Source organism: Leiobunum rupestre, chromosome 6 (genome assembly GCF_980474605.1).
Source record: "Leiobunum rupestre chromosome 6, qqLeiRupe1.1.hap1, whole genome shotgun sequence".
NCBI classification, from domain to species: Eukaryota; Metazoa; Arthropoda; class Arachnida; order Opiliones; family Sclerosomatidae; genus Leiobunum; species Leiobunum rupestre.
In genome coordinates, this window is record NC_143389.1 from 49239023 (window position 1) to 49262270 (window position 23248).

At 37.1% G+C, this 23248-nt stretch overlaps 1 non-coding gene across 1 annotated transcript; it reads right to left on the reverse strand.

The window, feature by feature from the left end:
* Positions 1-19946: 19946 nt before the first annotated feature.
* Positions 19947-20018, reverse strand: TRNAP-AGG (transfer RNA proline (anticodon AGG)). The gene has a single exon. It is a non-coding gene; the product is annotated as a tRNA-Pro (tRNA).
* Positions 20019-23248: the final 3230 nt, after the last annotated feature.

Here is a 23248-nt window from a genome sequence, read left to right on the forward strand (position 1 = left end):
AATAGAAGTATAACATGTGGCTCTTACGTCACAAAACTGAGCTTTGGTAGAATTATCTTAGCACGCGCGATTTGCACGAGCTTTAGAAAATAGGAAGCTCCTCGTGATTCGAGCGCGCGCTCGTAGTTTAGGAAAAGGTAAATATAGTGACGTAAAACCTACAATTAAACAAGAAGGCCATGTTACTTTATAGAAAGAAAAATTGATTTATATTTATTCACTTACGGCAGAAATCTATACCTCTACTTGGAATGATTATTTTGCCGTATCGCGTATGGTAAGATCACTCTGACGGCTTTGGCCCCGCCTACGAGAGAAAAAACCCCCTCTGCGCGCGCTCCCCTCTCACGTTGTTGTTTGTTAAGTTAACATAGTGACGTCACAAAAACCGTCAGCCACATCCAAGGGGGTCTCGATGTTTGAAAAAATTTCTGTACGGGTTAAAATTGATGACGTCACCCAGATAAGCCTTCGTTGATTTTCAATACGATCTCCTCTGGGTGACGTCAAAAGCCGTGATATTTTGATAAAAAAAACCATGCGATCGAGCCAACCTTATAGTTCCCCTTTTTACGAACCTTGAGCCACTTCGAAACGAAAATCGGCTGCGATAAGCATTCCAAGTAGAGGTATGGATTCCTGCTCACGGTCGTAATGCGTGTGGATTTTTGTTTTAATCACATACATTAATAGTATTCTGTTATCGCGTATCTGCTAATAGTATTAGGGTGAAGACGCATTTCTCTTATTCTTCGCAAAAGAAGAAATAATTGATTAGTGACCCTATGAAGACAAAAACTGTATTAATTAAAGTCGGGACATAAAAAGTAGAACGAAGAGACAGCGGCAGAGACGAGGAATGGGAAGGGGAAAAAGGTGGTCAGTTTGCTTTTGACGGTTCGGAGCCATTCTTTATACCTTGACCAGTCTTTGTCTCCCTCCCTTTTGTCCTTTATGAGTGAGCGCGAGGGGGGGGGGGAGCTCTTTTTGGGAGCGTCCTCGATCCCAGCGGGGATTACTCGAGCTTTAGGGCCCTCTCTAGATCCTTCTCCCCAAAAATGAAAGCGGCGAATCCCCGGGCTTGACCAGTTGACCAGCGCTGCCGGGTCTCCGTGTCCCGAAATCGCCCAACCACACCTCCCGTGATCGCTCCCTAATTTGGCTTCCTTCCGTGTCCTGTCCCGCTGTCCTCGTGTTGTATTATACAGCGCCGTCTTCGGATAAAGGATCGTCGGCGGCAAACGAAGGCTGAAGAAGGATGGAATGAGCCCGGTGTAGTTCTCGTGTAACATTAGGAGTAATGGTCATTTGGGTGGGGACATCGTCTCCGCGCTTTTATAGTTTGAGCGAGGGAACTGGGCTATTACGTCTATTCCCCTCTCGTCAACGTAAATCCCTTATCTTCCAAATTGTAGGCCTCAGTCGTATTTAATGTTCGGTCACGCTGACTTTACCCCGTTTCTACCGTTGACTGCAATTGCGAGTTAACCCTGACGGTGACTATAGGATCGTCGTGAGTGTCCCCATGATGAAGTATTTGATTTAAAGCCATTTTCGCGAGCTGACAAGAAAATGCTATATAGACCATTATTTTTGGGTCGCGTATTATTTTTAAGGATAAACGGGACAATTGGGTACTACGTATAAACCTTTTACGGTTTATATACGTTTTAAGCGGATACTTTCTACGTCTCTTCGGGTTGTTAATAAACGAATTAATTAAAAATTGGGAAAATGTAAAGATAAGTTAGAGCTGGTTTTAACTTTGTAATTGAATTTCAACTTCGAAATAGGTCTACTTCGGAAATTGATTTCCCCGATAGTTACTGAAAAGTTTCGTCATATTTAGAACTCCTTTATAGATCTGTTTTTAAAAAATGGTCCGGGCACTTTCGCGTTGACCGCTACACTGACCTCGGGTTAATTCAATTTTTTTATATTGGTCTATATTCGAGCTGCCGCAATAAACTTTATTTGTCCTCGTCCATTGAAGTCTCCGGCGGCAGTTTCATTGATTTCACTGTTTTTTGTGTCCAAACCGGATTCTATTTAATATCCACTTCTGGCCAAGATAAACAATAAAGATTTTTTCTTCGCCGCGCGATTTCGAGCCTTTTAATACGACGGAGAGATCGCCGTCGGCCTTTTCGCAGCGGCATCAAAAGTCTCCCAACTTGAAATTGTTCCGAAATTTTCTCCTCTCTTTAGCACTTTGTTTGCCCTGCACTTCCCGTTTGTTTAAGATTGAAACTCTCTTCCCCACCACTGCCCACCCACCAACGTATTTTCTCCCTCCAATGGAAGTTTGGCCACGTATCCCCCCCCCCCTCGTACACCCAACATCTTTTCATTTCCAACTTGGTCCACGTTGATTCCCACGCACGGAGCACCTTGGTATACAGGAATGTACTTTCTACAATTTTACCTGACATTTTAGTAGGTGCTCTAAAACTACTCTCGTATTAGTTTTTAATTAATTGGCGTGCTGTTTCAGTGTTGCTTTCTTTTTGGTTTGTAGAGTTGGAAGGGTATCAGCTTGCTTAAGGGGCACCACCACCCACTTGAATTTTTCTAGTGGCTCTCGAAATAGAAAAAGGATGGTACCTAAGTGTGACCTTGACTAACGAGGAGACTACCCGAGGTGATAATCACCGACTTTGTTGAAACTAGGTGGGTATGTAGACCTTATGGTAACATGAAATTTCACCAAGGGAAAAGTTGCAATGGGCATTAGTTTTGCCATGGCAACCGAAAATGTTTTTGACAACACAGTCTGTATATTGTCCCATTGAAAATAACAATTGATCAATTTTTACATATTTTGATCAAATTGACCAAAATTCATCAAAATATCATAAAATTCATTTCATTTGTCAATTTTGATCTATTTTTTTGGTTTTGAAATTTGAAATTTTTTTAAAATATTTCACTGGGGGTACCCTTAGAAGTGCTCAGATTCCCATGTTATTTTCAATGAGAAAATATACATACTGTGTTGTCAAAAACATTTTCGGTTGCCATGGCAAAACTAATGCCCATTGCAATTTTTCCCTTGGTGAAATTTCATGTTACCATAAGGTCTACATACCCACCTAGTTTCAACCAAATCGGTGATAACCACCTCGGGTAGTCTCCTTGTAAGCGAGTATCAATAATTTCTGACTAATGCGCAGTAAGGCAAAAAAGCAAACAAGGATGGTAGTTTGACGTCATACCTAAACGTAACCTTGGTGACCTAGGACGTCAATTTAGCTTACATTTTGTTATGAAAATATACCATCGTAAAAGGCTTAGGATACAAACCTATTTTTTAACCAAAAAAAGGCAATTTTTTATAGTTTTATCCTTGTTTAATTTCAATTATTAGTTTCAATTGATTTAAGCAAGTGGTCGCTTGTAAACTCTGTTTAACCTTATATACCCATTCGATTTAATAAAAATTTTAATTTCCTAAAAATAACCAAAATATTTTTTTAAATATCAAGTTTGTATTATCTGTAAAGTTATTTTTGACTAAGAAAAAACCAAACACAATTTTTTTTGTAAAACCACCAGACAACACTTGACCTTAACCCTGTATTTAAAAAATACACATTTTTTTACATACGTAAATATATACCTCTAGAGAAAAATTGGATGTTTCAGATTTTAGAAGCGAACAAATCAAACAGAGCCACATATTAAAACAGGCTGTGAATTAACAGCCAAAACTTTTTACTTCCGTTGTCAGCATGTACTTCCACTTATCCTTTTTCCTAGTTTTCTTTTCTCTTAATTTCAACATCCAAGAATTTTATCATAAGGGTACACACCTTAGATAAGAATAGCTATACTATGTTAGTTATAGCATAAGTAACATAATAACTTTAAGTATGACAATTAACGAGATTTACAACCAAACTGATTTTCATAGTTATTGCGTAATCAAGATGTTTTCTCAGCACAGAGCCCTCTAGTGTCTAAAATATGCGAGACTTCCGCTAAGCGGAAATATCTGGTTTCCGATAGATAGGCGGAATATTAGCCTTAAATGATAAAACTTAAAAACGTTTTCCTCGGCGCCACGAGATCATGGTTTTTTATCACGTGTGATTCGCACGCGGGTTTCAAAGCAAATATATTAGGCTTAATTGACGGATTTTGAAATGACGTTTTAGCGCGCAACACTACAGGTACATGTCTTGGGCACACAGCCTTCTTTGCGTGCTTTTTTGACCATAACATGTAGAGGTATTTTCAGGCGCAAAATGAATTTTAAAAGCCGTCAATTTTTTATCAAATCGCGAGTTCAAGTCACAGCTTGAAGAGAGTATCAGTGCTTATCCATGAATAAAATAAGCTCGGCGATATTTAAAGAATATTTATTTAAATAACCAATAGTTGAATAAAAATTGTAAAATGTTTAAATAATCGAAAGTGAATAAGCCTATTATTTAAATAAAACAAACAATTATTTAAATAAATGCCACTTTTATTCAAATAAATGCTTGGTTGCGTAAAAAACATAATTCAATAAGTTAAAATGATATTCTTTTTACCAACGTTTTTTAAATAAATCGAAAAATTTGTGGATAGTGAATAAACAATTCCGAGCACTAATTCAAGCAATAGGAAGTGTCATACTCATTGGTATTATGTTACTTATGGTTATAGTGATCAATAAAAACTGAAATCCATCATCACCTATCCGTGGAATGAAATTACGGCTAAAAGCTTTTCTGAAATGAATTCGCGGATTGAAACGGTCTGGAAATCGGTTTTCGACCGGAAATTACGCGCCGGAAGGCGAAATGGTGTAGGGTATACTATCTGTTGATGAATTTTTGTCATGGTTCCGCGAATGTTTACGTTCGTGTTAACGAAGCGAACCATTTTCCGCACTTAACTTATCAAATTTAACAAATGTGTTTTTGTTCGGTATGATGTCCACGTTCCACGGAAGGGAAGAATGGTCCGCGGCCACGGTGCTCCGTAATTACTATCCGACCACGAGTCACGTAAGCCACCCGAGACAAATTTCGTGTTTATTTGCCGGTGAAAACCTCTCTCTTTTAGAAGCATCGTTATAATTACCGGTGTGTTTTGAGCTTATGTAAGCCTCGACGCTTTTTCTTTTATTTAATTTGCCGACCCATTTTTATTGGAGAGTCCACAAAGGACACAAAGGACTGGCATTACATTAGCGGGTCACATCACGCGTCTATTTTGGACCGAAATGAACAAATAGCAAAGATGCATTTATTATAACGAGGGCAATGAATGTCGCTACGCCATTTAACGAAATGTAGCTGAGCCAATCAACATAATACCTAGATCTTAGATAAAGGGTAAATACTGGAGTAGTGTACCGGTGAGCTAGGAGCAACAAACTCAGCACCGCACGCAAGGAGAACGCAACCCGTCAAAAGTCGTGCTTTTTCTTGCGTATAGTTTTCATTAGCTAGACGCTTTAGCGCCTGCTGCCGTCGGAAGGGGAAAAATAGGAAATCGTCTTCCCCCTTCGCCCGTAAAAAGGTTCAGCGTAAAGGTTCGTCCAATGAAATTTGTACACAACACTGTGCTAGCGTGTTTAAAGATTAGCTGCGTTCTCCTTGTGTTTGTGCCTCCTAGCTGTCAGTATGAAACCATGGACCAAAAATTTAAGGAGACTCACTGTTCATGCTTTAAAAATCTTGCGTTAATTCTGGGAATAGGAAAATCACGGGTAAATTTAGTTCAATGTCGACAAACTTGGCGTCGGTCAAGTCGATTTCCGACGTAGTTTCGTAGAGAAGTTGGAGCATTCACGTTCAATTTTGACTAAATGGCGCCGTTGTTGTCGGTTAGATGATTAGGCTAAGTAAGTTGTAGACCTTTCATTTTTTAAATTGATTCTTTAAAAGTTTCAGTAATGGTAATTAATCATTGTGTTAAGTAAAAATAACCAGTAAGCCGCATATAGCTGAGGTTTTTCAATCAAATTCACAAGAATCCATTTCATTTCTAAACTTGATGAACTAAGCCTAACCTAACTTTATCGCACGTACTGTCGCCTAAGCCCCGACTAAGATTATCGTAGGGATAGTTGAACAGAATTCTTGAGGCGCTTCAAAGCGGCTGATGTACCTCAGTAAGCCTTCCGATTTAGGCCACGCTTACCGTGTCCCTTTAGATTCTTGGTCTATGATGAAACCGTTATTTTCGCTAAACGCCATGTATATATTATATTTAATCTCGGTTATATTTGGTTATGTTATATGTTGTCTATCTATGGTAAAATAGGTTCTTCCCTGCTTCAAAATGGATCTTTGTAAATAGGAGAGTAATAAAGTATTAATTCGTTCATTCAACTGTATTCGTGATATAGAACTACTCCCTTAGTTTTCTTTCCCGTTTAGACTCTAGAAATAGTGTTTTCAAGCGATTCTCAGATAACAATTGCGTTATCTGATTCGAGGAAATTATTACGATATATATTAGATATGGAACTATCTTAATTTACGTTCGGATATTATCATATCAGTTGATATTGCTCAAAATCCAGTCGAGATTGCTTAAACCCAAAATGTATCCGGATTCATCCTAAACCTACACTCCGACAGACAAGATTGTGACCAAATAGTCGAAATTTCTATTTGCTTTTCGCAAAATATTTTATATATACTAAAGTATAAGTGAAATAATTGTTCATCCAACTGAATCTGGTGAAGGATCAGGAAAACTCGTCGCCAGAAAATTCGTCATCGGACAAGTGGTCGCGTTGAAAATCGCCCAAGGCGGACAATTCGTCGCGCAAAAAAATCCTAAATTAATTTTTTCTAAAAAATCTGCCGGAGTTTTGGTAATTTTAAATTAAAAAACTTAAAAAAACGTTTTTCCTGTTTTGCATTTTTTTTGCAAATATCTAAATTGTGTTACAAATAATTTCTAGTCTAGTCTTGGATATGCTAAAATCATTGAAATTAGTTCTCAGCGCGGTAAGAATATTTATTGCGATGACGGATTTACCTATACGGAAAATAAAATCAATTTTGTCAGTGGAAAGGTCTACTGGATATGTCTCAAAACGAAATTTTTGCAAGGCACGAGTGCACAAATTTTGAGGAGATTTGAGATTAGATTGATCTTGATGGGAATGTAAAAGATAAATATAATCTGATTATCTTCAGATATCTGAGAATTATTAGCTGAATAACTTGATGAGTTGGCCGTTGGAAGCACTAATTAGCTGTTTTATTGGTCGTAGGACCTTTGGTGGCGTTCAGAGGGTGTATTTCTCAAATGGTGCCCCTTTTCAGGGTAAAATATTACCTAAAATATAAATTTCTTCGTCGACAAAAAAGGTCGTTAAAGATGTTTTGGCACCCCCATTAGAGTAGCACCCGCTGGAAATTGTACCCCCGTGGATAGTCCTCAGCACGCATTCGCTAATACGATACGGTTTGATGTGACTTCTGAACCGAGGGGAAATAATTACGCGCTGTTTTAACTGGCTTAACGGCGAGGCCTTTGTTTTAGCGATGGAATCGCGTGGAACGGCTGTACGAAGGCATTTTGCGGGAAAAGGGAGAGTATTATAAACCCGTAATTATTGTTTAAAGAGACTCTAATATCGATTTAGGATTTTTTTCTCTCTGGAAACAAACCGAGCGAACCCAGCCCGCGAATCATTAGCTCGGGTCACCATTAAGTTGAGCTCCAAGGAAGGTAATTCTTCGCCATTATCTTCCTGCCATTAACCTTTCCCCGGTTTCTGGTACTCCGCGGCACTCGCTTAAAAGAACGCGCAACATGGCGAGGCCAGGAAGTGCAAAAACCCCAAAGTAATCCACCCTTTTAAAACGTTATCATTACGTGGTCGTTGCTCAATTTCTACATGTTCCATCTCTTATTTTATAGTTTTTATTTCAATATTCTTTTTCCTCGTGGTCCTCCGAATATATAACAATTTCTTGGGTGTAGCCGCGCTCTCTTTAAAATCAAATCCATCTTTTCACAAAACTTCTGCTGCCCGATTTTTTTCCAAGTCGTTTTCCTTAATTTCGAACGTTTGTCATCGAGAAGTTTAAAAGGACGATTGATCGCGAGCGGCAAACCCCGTTCTACCCACGATCGACCATTCCCCGGGATGGTCGCTCTTTAAACTCCCATCCCAACCGGGGAGCGTACCTGTGGGAAGGTGTTATAATTACGCCGGGAGTTTGTAGGTGTATCTTTTTTTGGAAAGTATAAATATTTAACATGGGTGAGGTTTTAAGTGGTAATTATATCGTACCTGATTGTAGGGTGTATACTGTTAATTTTGGCATTTCTATTTTAATTAAGGGTATTAGTTATATCTAATACTTACCGTGTGAATATTACTATAAAGTCTATCTCATTTTATAATTTTAGTGTGTTTGAAATTTTTGTATTGACGCGTAAACTAATTCTAGATTTCTTTAAAAAGGTTAAAAGTTTAGCAATATTTACATCAATTGAAATGCCTAACTTTGTTGTATAGTTTTTGGTTTAATTCACTAACAAACTTTGTTAAGAAACTTAAATAAAATATTTGTGCTGATTGGCACTTCTAAAATATTTTGTTCTGATCAAAGTGTGGTATCTTTTAGCATCAGCTGTTAAAACAAATGGGGGCTCTAGTGTACCATAGATGTCGTTTTCTACATTTCCTCCAATCTAGTGTATTAGGTCTGATTGGCGGAGATTCCCAAAGCTTACGAATGGCGACTAACTAACTGTCGTATATTTTCAATCTTTTCGATTGAACAAAAATAAATTAAAATATGAAAAGGTACAAGGCTAAATTACGTGTATCAATAGAGACTCTAGTACATTTTTCATCGGGTGATAAAATTAAAATATTTCGCGCTGCAGCCACGATAGGAAGCGATACTTAACGGGGATTTTTTGGTGTAATACGGAAAAGCATCCAAGAGGTTATCTTTGAGGCTGCCACTTGCTTCAAACAAACATGATACAAACTGGCTCCACCCAAGAATTGTATATATCACTAAATCCTACACTCTAAAATATTTTTTAATGGTATATTAAAGGTCTAAAATATATTAAAAAAAAACACTCTATAGAGTTAATATATACACCCTTAAGGGTTTTTTCTTGTCCAAAATTTAAAACTTGAAAAGTTGTATAAAAGGTGTTATATTACACCTTAAATAGAGTGATTTAACACCCGGTAGGGTGTAGCTCCCTAAAGGCAGTAGTTTAGTACCCTAAAGGAAGTAGTTTAGTACCCTAAAGGGAGTAGTTTAGTAACCTAAAGGGAATAGTTTAGTACCCTAAAGGAAGTAGTTTAGTACCCTAAAGGGAGTAGTATAGTACCCTAAAGGAAATAGTTTAGTACCCTAAAGGAAGTAGTTTAGTACCCTAAAGGAAAAGTTAATAAGTACCCCCTTAAAGGAGAAGTCTTGTATCCTTAAAGGAGTAGTCTGGTACCCTAAAGGGAGTTGTTTAGTACCTTTAAATTAGTAGTCTTGTACACTAAAGGGAGTTGTTTAGTACCTTTAAAGGAGTAGTCTTGTACCCTAAAGGGAGTAGTTTTATACCACAAACGGCGTAATAAAGGAACCAAAACGGAGGACTCCAAACAATGTAAATAAACACCCTAAAAGGAAAAATGCAATTTAAGGTGTAGAATAACATCCTTTATATTTAAGGTCGATAAATTTGTAAATTTGACAACACCACGGAAAAAAAATACGCAGTTCTTTTTCATAAACATAAAGTTCTTCTTCTTAATAACTGTAATACGGTAATAAGATTTACGAGTGAATTCCCTTATCTTCGATAGACGACAGCAAGTTACACTCTTAACGTTGGGCTTCTACGATTATTTCGCGTGAACAATCGGTTGATTCGTGATTGAACTATAGTGATATAAAAGTTATTATATATACATCCGTATACATCCACGAGAAAGGGGTCGAAACCTTCCAGAACCGGTAATTTATACTATATATGTATTTCGGAATCGCCAAGATTTACGAGGCCGGACAAACAATTTCCTTTTCTGCCAGCGACCGGGAGGGAGTCCCCGGGGGTCGGGGTGGAGGCAAAGTCGGTTATAGGGCAGCTCCAAAAGCGGGGGTTAAAAACGGCTCTGATGGATTGGAATAGACAGGGTGAAGGCTATTTAGCGTTCCCCCGCGTCCGCTTATTAAAGGGTAGGGGTCTGACGCTATATCGAAACTATAACAAGGTCGATTGGTCAAATGGATAGAACCCCGCTTACTCTTATAGAGAGAGATAGAGGAGAATTTTTTTTCCGCGTCTAAGCTTCCTCTGTCAAATTGAATTGATGTCCGTAAGCCCCTCGCTTGATTGCCCGTCTCGAGCAGTTATTGACCCTTCCCTAAGTCGTCCGCGGTAGCTCTCGAGGCTTCGTTTTCTTCTTGGTTTCATCGAATCCGGCGGGTTGAAAGGTCGCGCTGCGGGGAGTCCGACGCCGCACATATCTATAAAAGTTAAGATTTTTTACGGATCTTTAGGCTAGTCTGCCGACGCTGCTCCGTAACGCTTCTATCAACTGCAATGTCGCGTACGCGGTTCGAAGTTTCGTCGGCGTGGGACGCGGCGCTGATGGGAGGAGAGTCTCCTCGTTCCTTATTATCTTTGGACGGATTCTTTGACCAAAACTGGTCAGCCTATAAATTGTTTATCCTCGGGAATTCAATGTAGCTTAAAATGACTCGGGTGTCGCTGTATCCTTTCTGACAAGTTACGTTGTTTTAACCGTTCCTTTTTTTGGGCAACTTTAACGTTGTTTCAATTTAGAATTGTGTAATAGATTTTAAATCACTCTGCACTCTTAGGATCGTATTTATTTATTTATACACACGGATAATTATTATATATATTTTTTAATATATAGTTTCTCAAAAAAAAATAGTGAGTTGAAATACGACATACAATATTTTTATTAAAACTATTCCATCTGGAAAATATTGTTTTCATATAAGTATGATTTTCATATTTTTAAAATATTGGGCGTGGTAATATTTTTTTTTAGACGTGATGTGGGAAATTAGCCTCCAATTTAAAAGTGTCAAGCTCAAGGGAGTAATCACTCGTAAAACGTTTTGTACACTTGATTACAGATTTTAGAAAGACGATCTGTGATTTCCATTGATTTATCACATTATTTTTGTGGTTGTCAGTGATTTATCACAATTTTTTCTGTGATTTCCATTGATTTATCACATTATTTTTGTGGTTGTCAGTGATTTATCACAATGTTTCTGTGATTTCCATTGATTTATCACAATTTTTCTGTGATTTACATTGATTTATCACATTATTTTTGTGGTTGTCAGTGATTTATCACAATTTTTCTGTGATTTTCAGTGATTTATCACAATGTTTCTGTGATTTACATTGATTTATCACAATTTTTCTGTGATTTACATTGATTTATCACATTATTTTTGTGGTTGTCAGTGATTTATCACAATTTGTTCTGTGATTTCCATTGATTTATCACATTATTTTTGTGGTTGTCAGTGATTTATCACAATTTTTCTGTGATTTTCAGTGATTTATCACAATGTTTCTGTGATTTCCATTGATTTATCACAATTTTTCTGTGATTTACATTGATTTATCACATTATTTTTGTGGTTGTCAGTGATTTATCACAATTTTTCTGTGATTTTCAGTGATTTATCACAATGTTTCTGTGATTTCCATTGATTTATCACAATTTTTCTGTGATTTACATTGATTTATCACAATTTTTCTGTGATTTACATTGATTTATCACATTATTTTTGTGGTTGTCAGTGATTTATCACAATTTTTCTGTGATTTCCATTGATTTATCACATTATTTTTGTGGTTGTCAGTGATTTATCACAATTTTTCTGTGATTTTCAGTGATTTATCACAATTGTTCTGTGATTTTCAGTGATCTTCTTAAATTATTTCTCAAATATTTCTGTTAATTTCAGTGATTTTCTTAAATGATTTCTCGTGATTACCTAACTTTTTCTACACCTGATTACTTAAGTGATTTCTCGTGAATACCGAAACTTTCCTGGGATACGCTTCTCGTAAAAGATATACTATAAACCTTGGCGAAAACTGAGCTTAAACCACTCGTTGATTCAACGTGAACCATATATATAAGGTTCTTTCATTTTATGAAGGACGACCAACTTTTTAATGTCGTGTACAAGTCGCAATCTTCACTTTTCGGTGATTAAAAACTTCCTTCCTCGATAGTGTGCCTTCGCTCGCCACCTTTTATAGCGCCAGCTTATAATAGTTTTGACCTGTTTCATGTTTTTACCCGATACTTTTCTTATAAACTCCTGAAGAGGGTGAAAGGAGGGTTTGTGATTTCGCGTATATAACGTCCGTAACGACCTTTTTTATACTGCAGGGTGTGGTTTTAGTCGGAATCTTTTTCAGCTCTTTTATATTATGTTTGTTCCGTTTAATGTAGCGGAATTAATACGCTGCGAAACTCCTCTTTCCGAATAATAAAAATGGATAATTTTGGCAATTACTGAGAAATTGCTTCTGGAAAAATAACAGCCTTACAAGAGAGGTTTTTTACGACAGCTTATATTCGAAAGACTTTTTTATTTTAGTCGTTTATGTAATATTAATATTATCTCTAGAACCTGCTTGTGTATCGGGAAAAAATCATGATAATAGTGGGTGTTATTTCTTAGTATTGTCTCGCAGCCATTAACAAATTAATATTTTGAAGAATGCTTTTCGAAAATCGGTTTATAGACGTTGAAGTAATTATTCACGCTTATAATTCATTATGACGATCAATGAAATCTTTAATTATGCAAGAGGCTGCAGTAATATTTGGCACCTGCAGAATAAATAGTCGAAAAAATATATTATATTTAATTTTTACTCGATCTATTTTTAAGCAGGGTTTCTAACGTTAATAAGTGCAGGGAGCTGTTAGCTCGCGTGTCATGAATAGTTCGACTAGTTTTCTGTCGAGGTGGTAGTCACTGATTTTCGAAAAACATTCGGTGATTTTACACTACTTTCTCAGTGATTTCTCACAATTTCCAGTGATTTTTGTAAGCGATTTACCGTGATTACCTTCGATTTGTACAACTGATTACCAAAGTGATTACCTTCGATTTGTACAACTGATTACCAAAGTGATTACCTTCGATTTGTACAACTGATTACCAAAGTGATTACCTTCGATTTGTACAACTGATTACCAAAGTGATTACCTTCGATTTGTACAACTGATTACCAAGGTCATTACCTTCGATTTGTACAACTGATTACCAAAGTGATTACCTTCGATTTGTACAACTGATTACCAAAGTCATTACCCCTTCACTTTCTGGTTTTCTGCGTGGAATATTCGTGTTTAGGGAGAAAGAAACAACCATTAGTTCCGGTAGCAGTTGCGGAAGTGCCAAAATATTTACTCATAGAAGAACACCAGCATTTTAAATTTATTTAACTTCCATTCAACGTATCTTAACCCAGCGTAATAATCGATATAATCTCTAATATATAAAGATGAGTGTTTATATATGTTTGTCCGCTATAGGAATCTACAGTTTTCCACATTTGGTTTACTATCTCATGGTACCCTGACTGTGGTTTTCGACGGTTACGGTCTGCCAAACAACTTTAATTAATTGAATTAATTTAATAATTAGGTATATCCGCTATATACAAGATACTACACTTTGGTCTTAGAAAAAAAGAGAGTCCCTTAATTATTTAGTCATATACACGAAAAAAGCTTAAATTATTGCAATTTTTTTTAAAAGCCTTTTTCTATAAACACTAGGACGTATAATAAAAGGCAAATTATTATTTAGTCAACATATAATTGGTTAAAATTGTCATTAACCAGTTGGTTATATTGGGTATGGTGCCACGCGTGGAGAAAGTTAATACAGCGTTCTGTGTTCGTTTTGAATGTGTCGGAGTGTCATTACTGGCGCTTTTTCCTTGGTGACATAAATAGGCATAATTATCCGGATAATACTGGGAACCCCAACTAGTCTCTAATATTAAAGCGTTTAATTTACACTGTATAATTATTCAAACGCTTCGTGGCCAGTTTGCATCCCCCCTACCCGGTGAAAGGGGGGTAGGTAAAAGAAGTTATATTTTCACTCAAGGAAAAAAATGTATCAGAAGCGCTGACTTGATCTAATCAATGGCGGCAAAGTTATTTTGGCGCTCCGTTTTCTCTTCTTTGAGTCGGCCATCACGGGCGGCCGGTGAGTCCGCGGTAACTGGATCCGAAATATTTGCTTCTTCCTTTCGTTTGACTCCCACGTTCCAACGTTACAACCATTCGGAATAAAACAAACATACCCGCAACGGGCAAAAAAGAAGATATATTTTCTACTAGCGCTAGTTTCTCTTGAATTGTTTACGCGGTGGAGCGTGCCTCTTTTTCATTTCCCACTGGCAACACTGCCTTAACAAGTTTCCCTTCTCTTGGCGAGGAAAAAACTGGAATAGGAGGGTATGTTTCTCAGTCCGCGCTCGAGAAGAGATTGAAGTGAAAGAGGCTATATCGTACCATTATTTTTGGCTCATTGCTCCATATTCCTTCATACCCGTCACTCGGAAATCTGGCTCGTGTTATATAGTACAGGCCAACGTCACTTATTTAACCGTAGCTTTTCGCGTCGACCTTCCGACTCTCCGATTGAGGCTCGACTTTACTATAGTTGATTTTATCCCTCCCTTAGCTATACAGGCTGGAATATTTTGTTGGCGAGTGCGGGTGGAAGGGTCGGCTGGCGGCGTTTGGCTTTGATTGCTGACCAGTGGTCAACGGCGAGCCCCATTTCCGGTCTCCTTTCGGCGCGGCTCTGTAGTGCGGGAAGAGGAATTGCTTCGTATCAGTAACAGAGCAGAGAGAGAGGTGTAGTTTTGGTCCGTTCCCTCTCCACTATTATTTTCCCCTTTTTGCTTCCATTGTAACTACCATTTATTTCGTAACCGTTATGGTTATCAATTACCCGGAGCGCGGCCGGCCCCAAAAAACAGCTATCGCTGACCATCGCGCCGCAACCCACAGCGCCGTCTGATTAATTTCTCTTTGTAGAGCCGCCGACCGATTTTCTACACGAAAAGAATATTGTCTATATATAGATTTCCTTTTTCGGATAAAGATATTTCTCGCGAGATTATAGACTATGTAAGATCGGATGTGATTAAATTACTCTCCGCGTAAAGTGTACTCGAGTACGTGTATGATTTTAATTCGATTGTCGGCCTTTTAAATAAAACCAGTCTATTTTTGGAACATCAATGCTAAATATGGTTAATAATTGTAAGTTTGGTAAATATGGTATATATGGTATATAATGGTAAATATGGAAAATAATGGTAAATTTGGTATATAATGGTAAATATGGAAAATAATGGTAAATTTGGCAAATAATGGTAAATAATGATAAATATGGTAAATAATTATAAATATGGTACATAATGATAAATATGGTACAAAATGGTAAATATGGTAAATAATGATAAATATGGTACAAAATGGTAAATATGGTAAATAATGATAAATATGGTACAAAATGGTAAATATGGTAAATAATGATAAATATGGTACAAAATGGTAAATATGGTAAATAATGATAAATATGGTGCATAATGGTAAATATGGTACATAATGGTAAATATTGGTTTATATTGTATAATAATATGTGAATTCAAGAAATTGATTCGAAGGAATATTTCAACTTTACAAGATTTTAATCTTTATTTTCATTACTCTAAAAGTCTGTTCGAAATCTAAAGGTTTTTTCTCAATAAATGTAAGTTGAAGTTTTAAATACTGTAAATAATTAATGGAATTGTATTAGTTACCATTATCTACCACTTTCCCATTTTATATCATGAAGTTATTTACGATTATTTACCACATTATTCACCACCTGTGAAATGCCACGTCAAAACTCTGGGTACACCACATCAGCATTAGCAAAGGTATTTCTAAAACCATAAGTAACGTAATAACAATAAGTATGATACTTATTATTGTTTTATTGATAAATTTCTGACCGAAGAAAATTACAGCCAAACTGAGTAGCGTATTATAGTTCTTTGGTAGTAATATATATTTGGATTCGGACACTAGGGGGACCTCTATGCTGAGAACAAAACCTTGATTGCGCAATAGCTCTGAAAATCAGTTATGTGATAAATTCGGATAATTTTCATTCTTAATGTTATTATGTTATTTATACTACAAACTAACTTAAACTGACGAATTAAATTTGCGTTGAGATATTTACTTATTTATAAACCAATTGTTTTTCTTTGAAATATTTTTAGAAATGACATAATTAGGGATAGGGGGTTTTAAATTACGTAAAAGGTTGGGGAGGTTTTAAATAGTGTTGTAAGTCAGAAAAGTTTCCGTATTTTTCGCTAAAAAATAAAAAATATTTTAATTCCATGATTTGTCTAATATATTGTTTGCAAATTGAAATAAAGCGGCATTTTCGCTTCATTTTTTTCGAATCTAAAAGTAAAACTAAACCTCTAGACTAGTTTAAACTGATTAACAACGTAACACTATTAATGTTTTGTAGTATGTTTACTGATATTAGACATTTTATATCGATAAAAAGTTAAAAACATTAAAAACCCTTAAAAAGTAATTTATGTTTCAATTTTTTATTTTTCCGATTTTCCGGAAAATTTTCCGCATTTTATTTTTCCGGAAAATTAACAACACTAAAAGTTTTAAATGTTAATTTTTTGTTTTTTTTTATGGATGTTGTGGTCTCCCGGATAATTATTTTAGGGATAATTGTAAAAATTTAATAAATTTTAGTATGTTGTATCATTGTATTTTATTAATTTCCATGAAGTAGCGGAACTTTTATAAAATTTTCACCTTAATTATAATTTACCATGAAACTGAATTCCATTATTTATTATTATTACGATATGATATGTTTCAAGGCCCACTTTTTTTTTATCTCGAAACGCCTTCGAAGGTACATTTTTCCATTAATATTATCAAAAGCTCATGGTATTAATATAACAACACGTAGATTTTCAAGCAGAATAGGGAAATGGATACTTCCGTCGTAAAAGATACGCTATTTACTTCTGTTAACGTATATCCGTACTCCTCATCATTGTGGCATAATGGTAACCGAACCCAGGATTTTTGGTCAACGCCTTTGTTTTCAAAATGACGAAAGTCGAAAAGGGGGAGTCCGAGAGAGAGTTTCGACTTAAAGCCTTGATTACAAATTTGTATCGAGGTGTGGCGCTATTTATCAGGGTGAAAGAATCGTTAATCCCAGAGCGGCGGAAGGGACCCTGTATGTTCGAGGCGGAAACCGCGGGGACTTATTACGAGAAGAATTAGCCTTGGCCAAAAGCGGCAACGACGAACTAGAGACAAAACGCTGTTGGGGCCATAAATCTTAGCTCGGTTTAGTGGCTAATCTCGTCTACTCGTGGTCTCGGATTAATTTGTAGCGCCAATGGTCGGACTGGCTCGGTGGTGGCGCCCCCCTGCTGCCGTATTCGTGCTCCCGATCGTTTTTCACTCGTCCTGTCGTAAATATACGGGTGGAGTCCTCTAAATGAACATTCATTTGGTCTTCCCCATTTTTTCTCACGCCTGAATTTTTTCCCTCAGTTTGTCTTTTGGAAATCTAATCGCTTTCTTATTCCACCCCTATTTAACGCCTTATATCCTGACAGCGTGCCGTAAAGCTACTAGAGTTTGAAAGAATTATACAGCTGTTTCAAGCGGTTGTGCAAAAATTTGAAGGAGTTGTAGGTAGGGCTGTGCGAGTACTCGAACTCGAACTCGAATAAGTAATTGGAGAATACTCGTCGATTACCGAGTACCAAAAAATTGCATATTCGGGTACCCGATTACTCGAATAAGCTGCTCTCTAAACTCGTCGAGTATTAGTTTTTTCTATCCTCGTTGCTTCAAAGTTCAAACAGGGGTTTTTACAACTTTTTTGGGGCAATAAACGGTACCTAAAAAGCTGTGGAAACGGTGGTTCATTTAAATTAAAAGAATATTTTTCAGCATTGAAAGTTACTTTATACTCCTTTTAAATCTAATTTCATAATTACTTAAATAAAACCAGCTCCTAATTAAGTACTCGATAACCCGACTCGTTAAAAATATTACTCGATGTTTTTTTTTTAATTACTCGACTCGAATAAGGGAAATTTTCCCCTTAATCAAGTACTCGATTACTCGACTCGACTTCAATATTACTCGACTCGAATACTCGATGAAAAATAATTTGGTACTCGATACCCGACTCGATTGCCTGAAACCACTACTCGCACAGCCCTAGATGTAGGGGGTGAGTTAAGAAGTATGCCGGTTTTTTCCTCATTTTCCTACGATGAGTGAAAAGAGCGCCAGAGAGCTTCAATGTGTGGCCTTCTAGCCCCTGGAAGTAGGCTGCAATAAGCGCGAATCCAAAGAATCAAAGCATTGAAGTAGATTTTGCGTGCCCACTCTTTTATTTTCATTTTTATTGTAATTATAAAATGTTTTGTAACTTGTGGAATTTTTTTTAAATATTGGTAGTGCAACTTTATTTCCGATTTAAAAATTTATATCGTTTTATGCTTTAAACTGCTCGCGGATCCAGAAATTGATTCCTCCCTGTTTTAAAAGGGATTTGTACATTACATTGAGCTAATAAATATTCATTCATTCATTCATGCAGCAGGGACTTTAAATACTGTTTAAGTTTATTTTTTTACGCTGGTTACCTCGATTTGTTTACAGAGTCCTTTTTTACCTATCACACGAACCCAAACCTCAGTGTTGGCATTTCCCTTCTGCTTGGTTTTGCGCTTGTTGCAGCTTACTTCCAGGGGCTAGTAGGACACACTTTGAAGCTCTCTGGCGCTCTTTTCACTCATCGTAGGAAAATGGGGGAAAAACAGGCATACTTCTCAACTCACCCCCTACAACTAGGGCTGTGCGAGTAGTGGTTTCAGGCAATCGAGTCAGGTATCGAGTACCAAATTTTTGCATAACCTTTTGAAACACCCTGTATTTCAACTCGAAATTATAGCCGCGTTCACACTAGACAATTAGGAAACGTTTTAAAACGGTTTCGAAATATCAAATTTTAAAATTTTTGTGTCGAATTTATTTATCGTATGACTAATAATACAGTTGACTCCGAAATTTTGGAATTTTATCTTTCGAAACCGTTTCAAAACGTTTCCAAAGTGTGTAGTGTGAACGCGGCTTATATCGCAAGTGGGAAGCTTGTGTGGTATTGGGTATACAAACCAGATGGATCGGACTTTGTGTAGAGTGTATTTGAAGGCTGGTTTCCACTACGTTTTTCGTGAAAACTAGCACTAACTATTATAACGTCAGTCGCTATACCTTATCCAATTGCCGTTAGATTTTAAGTAATGGTTCTTCACGCGGTAGCCGCGTTTATCTTTGCCGAGTGCTTAACCTCAACGTGTCTGTGCCCCGGGGAATATACAGCTCGTCTCGGTATGGCGGCGTCGTTTGAAAGATAGAGCCGTATAACTAATTACCCTTATTTCTAAAGACTTTTTTTTCTGTTAGAAACCGGAGGTCTAGCGGGTTATTAATGTCGCATTTAAGGTTTCGCCGAACCCCTCCCCCGTTTCTCGAGCCAGTTATCGTAGGGTTTCAAATTTTTCTTCACGCGATTGGAAGTTAATCAGTATGGATACGGGTATTCGTAACACGAAAGGAACACCACTCAGTCCGCCCACGTACGAATACCACCCAGATGGCTGCCTCAGCTTCTAGTATCGGGGGGTATATTTTACTACGGTTTGACTTTCGGGTAACGGAGCGTAACTTGATTTAAACTGTCTATACGATTTCTTATCTTTACCGCGTTCAACCGGTCCAAATAAATTTCAAACCAATAGCTTGCCAAAAGTAAAGATTGGTTTTGCTTTGGAATTTGGGTAAAATGTTAGGGCCCGTCCGGGATTTGAACCCGGGACCTCTCGCACCCTAAGCGAGAATCATACCCCTAGACCAACGGACCACGTTGTCTATACCAGAAAGTTAAAGCTTTAAAATCTGGGTATTCATTGAGAAAGTAGTATATCAGTGTTATCTGTAGTTATGATAAGATAACGTTCGCAAAAAAATCTTTTTAAGTGTCGCATTGTTTTTAACACCATGCGCATAAAAATGTGATATCGTTATCATAGGGCTAATTTTAAGACTAAAAATAAAGTTATATAAATGGTATCGTAAGTAAGATAATAAATATAAGTATGACAATTGGAAAATATTATAACTGATCTGATTTTCTGAGTTATTGCGCAATCATGGTCAAGTTCTCAGCACAGAGCCCCCTAGCGTCTAAAAATGCCCAATTCGAAATATATTACTACCAATGACGGTAACTCAATTCGGTTTGCCAAGTCCAAGTCGGAGCCGAGTGGTCGGAGCTGAGTGAGAGTGTTAGTATCGAAGTTCACTCAGAAAATTATCATTAAAACTGTAGGAAGTGTCATATTTTGAATCTCAAAGTGATTTCAGAAAGCAGTAACTGATTTTGAGATTTCAGAGCGCAATTTTCGTGTTTATTTCTGTTTGTTTTTGGAGAGATTTCCAAATTTTTAACCTGATTTTCACCCGATTTTGTGATTCACAAGTAGAGGTCGGGGATGGTTAACTTTTATTCAATAGATAAAGCTATCAAAATTATTCGTAAAACTTTTTGATCAAGTAATTTATATTTCTGTATTATACGATTAATTTTTTTTATAAATTTGTAAAAATAATCGGAAAAACGACGTTTTTTCGATAAAAATCTCTAATTTTACGAATAATACATGTTTTTTAATCATTTTCCGAAATATTAACTGGTAAATTTCTTTGTTTACATTTTTCCCCCGAACAAAATCAATTTAATCATGGATAATGATTAACCGTCACCGACTTGTATTCACAAGTTGATTTCTAGATTTCAAAATAATTTTTCTCTAAAGTGTACGGCATTTGTACGAAAGTCGGTCACAAGAGTGCCATACTTATTGTCATTACGTTACTTATGATGGTAGGTAATTGTCCCGGCTCAATTTGAAATACGAGAATGTTTTGTTTGTATCTGCTAAATAACGCCAATATTTATTTATTATCCGACCGAGAATTTATTTGGTTTTACATAACATGGAACCGAATCAACACAAGCTTACGTCAATAAGAATTATCACAACCTATCACGAATGTTAGCTCTCTTTTATATTACCTTCTAGAAGTGTCGAATTCTGAATACTCCACTTTGGACGGATGGGGTGGGATATAAATTTGTTTGGGAGAGCTAATCTTCGATACACTCGAGCCGACTGAAAAACTCGAGGATCTTAATCGCGTTTAATGTTCGGGAAAAATGAAAACGACTGGCTTAAGAATGAAACAAACTAACTTTTATTTACATCAAATTGCTAATAATAGTGACCACTCGGGTCCGGTCCAACAAAAACTCTGCCTTACTCCAAAAAAACACATCTTTTTAATACGGGTCGAGGGCTTGCCGTGGCGCCTCGTCATCGTGGAAAAACCCCAAAAGGGGGACAGAAACCGCATTTCTAAACAAGCGGCCAAGCTAGGACCGTAACTAAAGGGATTAACGTTCTCGGAAAATCCCCACTCCCTTCATTTTATTCGATGTCTCAATAGGAAGCAAGGTGAGAGAGAAAACGAATTTAAACCACAAAGAACGTATTAAGTTTACAAGCACAAATAGAAAAGGTGAACAATCAAAATAATTACAATATATATATATTACGCACAATAATCAACAAGTAAGTTTTATCTTCTAATACCATGCCGTTTTCTCTGAATTAAACATAATTTCTACTAATATTCACCATGGTAAATAATAAGTTTAATATATAATCAACAAGAAGCTTCCGTTTCCGTGATTGTCATTACGGGTGCAACTGCTTCGGTTAATTTATAAGCAAGCCCAGCGCATTAAGCTCCGAGTAAGCTAAGAATTCCAATAAGTCTTCCGGCGAATCACGCGGTATTTTAGGCGTTGAATATATTATCACCCGCCTTTAAATGTAAAGCCTTCCACCCCTCAAAGACTCCCTATTTTACGGCACGTCTAATATTTTAAATTAATTTCACTTTTCCTTCTTTTTGGAAGAGAGTGGCCCTCTAGGTCTATTTCCTTAATAAGGAATAATATTTGTCAGACTAGAAGCCGAATCCAAAGCTCCTCTTCTCCTGGCGGCTGTCTTTCCCGCACTACAGTTATTCTCTCTCTCATTCCGAGCGGCAAGGTGCTCTCCGCCGTAAGTTAGTCTATCCGTATCTAGCAAGCTCCCAGTCGCCTATTAGCCGTAATAAACGAGAGGGCATTATGCGTAATGAAAACTAGGGTTATTGGCTAATTTAGCCATTTCCTTATATACGTATAAGGACTAGGGTATTAATACGGTTCGGCTCGATAGTTCCCGAATAGGCTGAGAACGAGGTACAGTTTGCGTCGATTCGACGATGGGACGGTACTCGCGTTACTTCGATCGAATCGAGCGTGGAACTGAAGGAACTGTTTAAGTTGTTAGCGAGCCGGAAGGGCGGGATAAAGGGAGGCTTATACGCGGAGACTTTAACACCGGAAATTGACGCGGCGGCGGAGGTGGGCTTTGCTTTGGTTCCAGGCTGCAGTCAGTGTGTTATTAAGGGGCGCATCTCCACTTAGTCTAATTGAAGTTTCACTCTCTTCTCGTTAGAAGAGAGGATGCGTCGAATGACGCCTTCTTAGAACTGCAGCTTCTTCTTGGACCGCGTTACCCGTCGAAACGGTTATCCGCCACGTTGGGCTACTTTAAGGAAATATTCGGCGGGAAATTCTCGCTATTTTAAGCTTTTAAATCTCTTATAAATCTCCTATAAGTGTAAATAGGAAATTATAGAGGTATACACTTGGAATGTCTAAGGTTCCATTGGGACAGTGATACGAAAGCGCGTCGAGAAAAAGGCGGGGCTTAACTACGTCAAGTGTAAGACGTAACACGACATTTCGAATTCATTGGCTCGAGGTTTGACGCAAAAAGAATGCGTCGTCATGGTAACAAATAGGCTTATAAAATAATGGATTTAAAACCCTCAATTTGTTATCGTACTTAATATTTTGAAGTAATTATAACGTTCTTCGCGAAAGAAGTGTAGTGATACCTAATTCCAGGTATTTGTATGGTTATAAAAGAGATAATCAGGTAAGCTAATAATATAATAAGCATGACTAGGCTT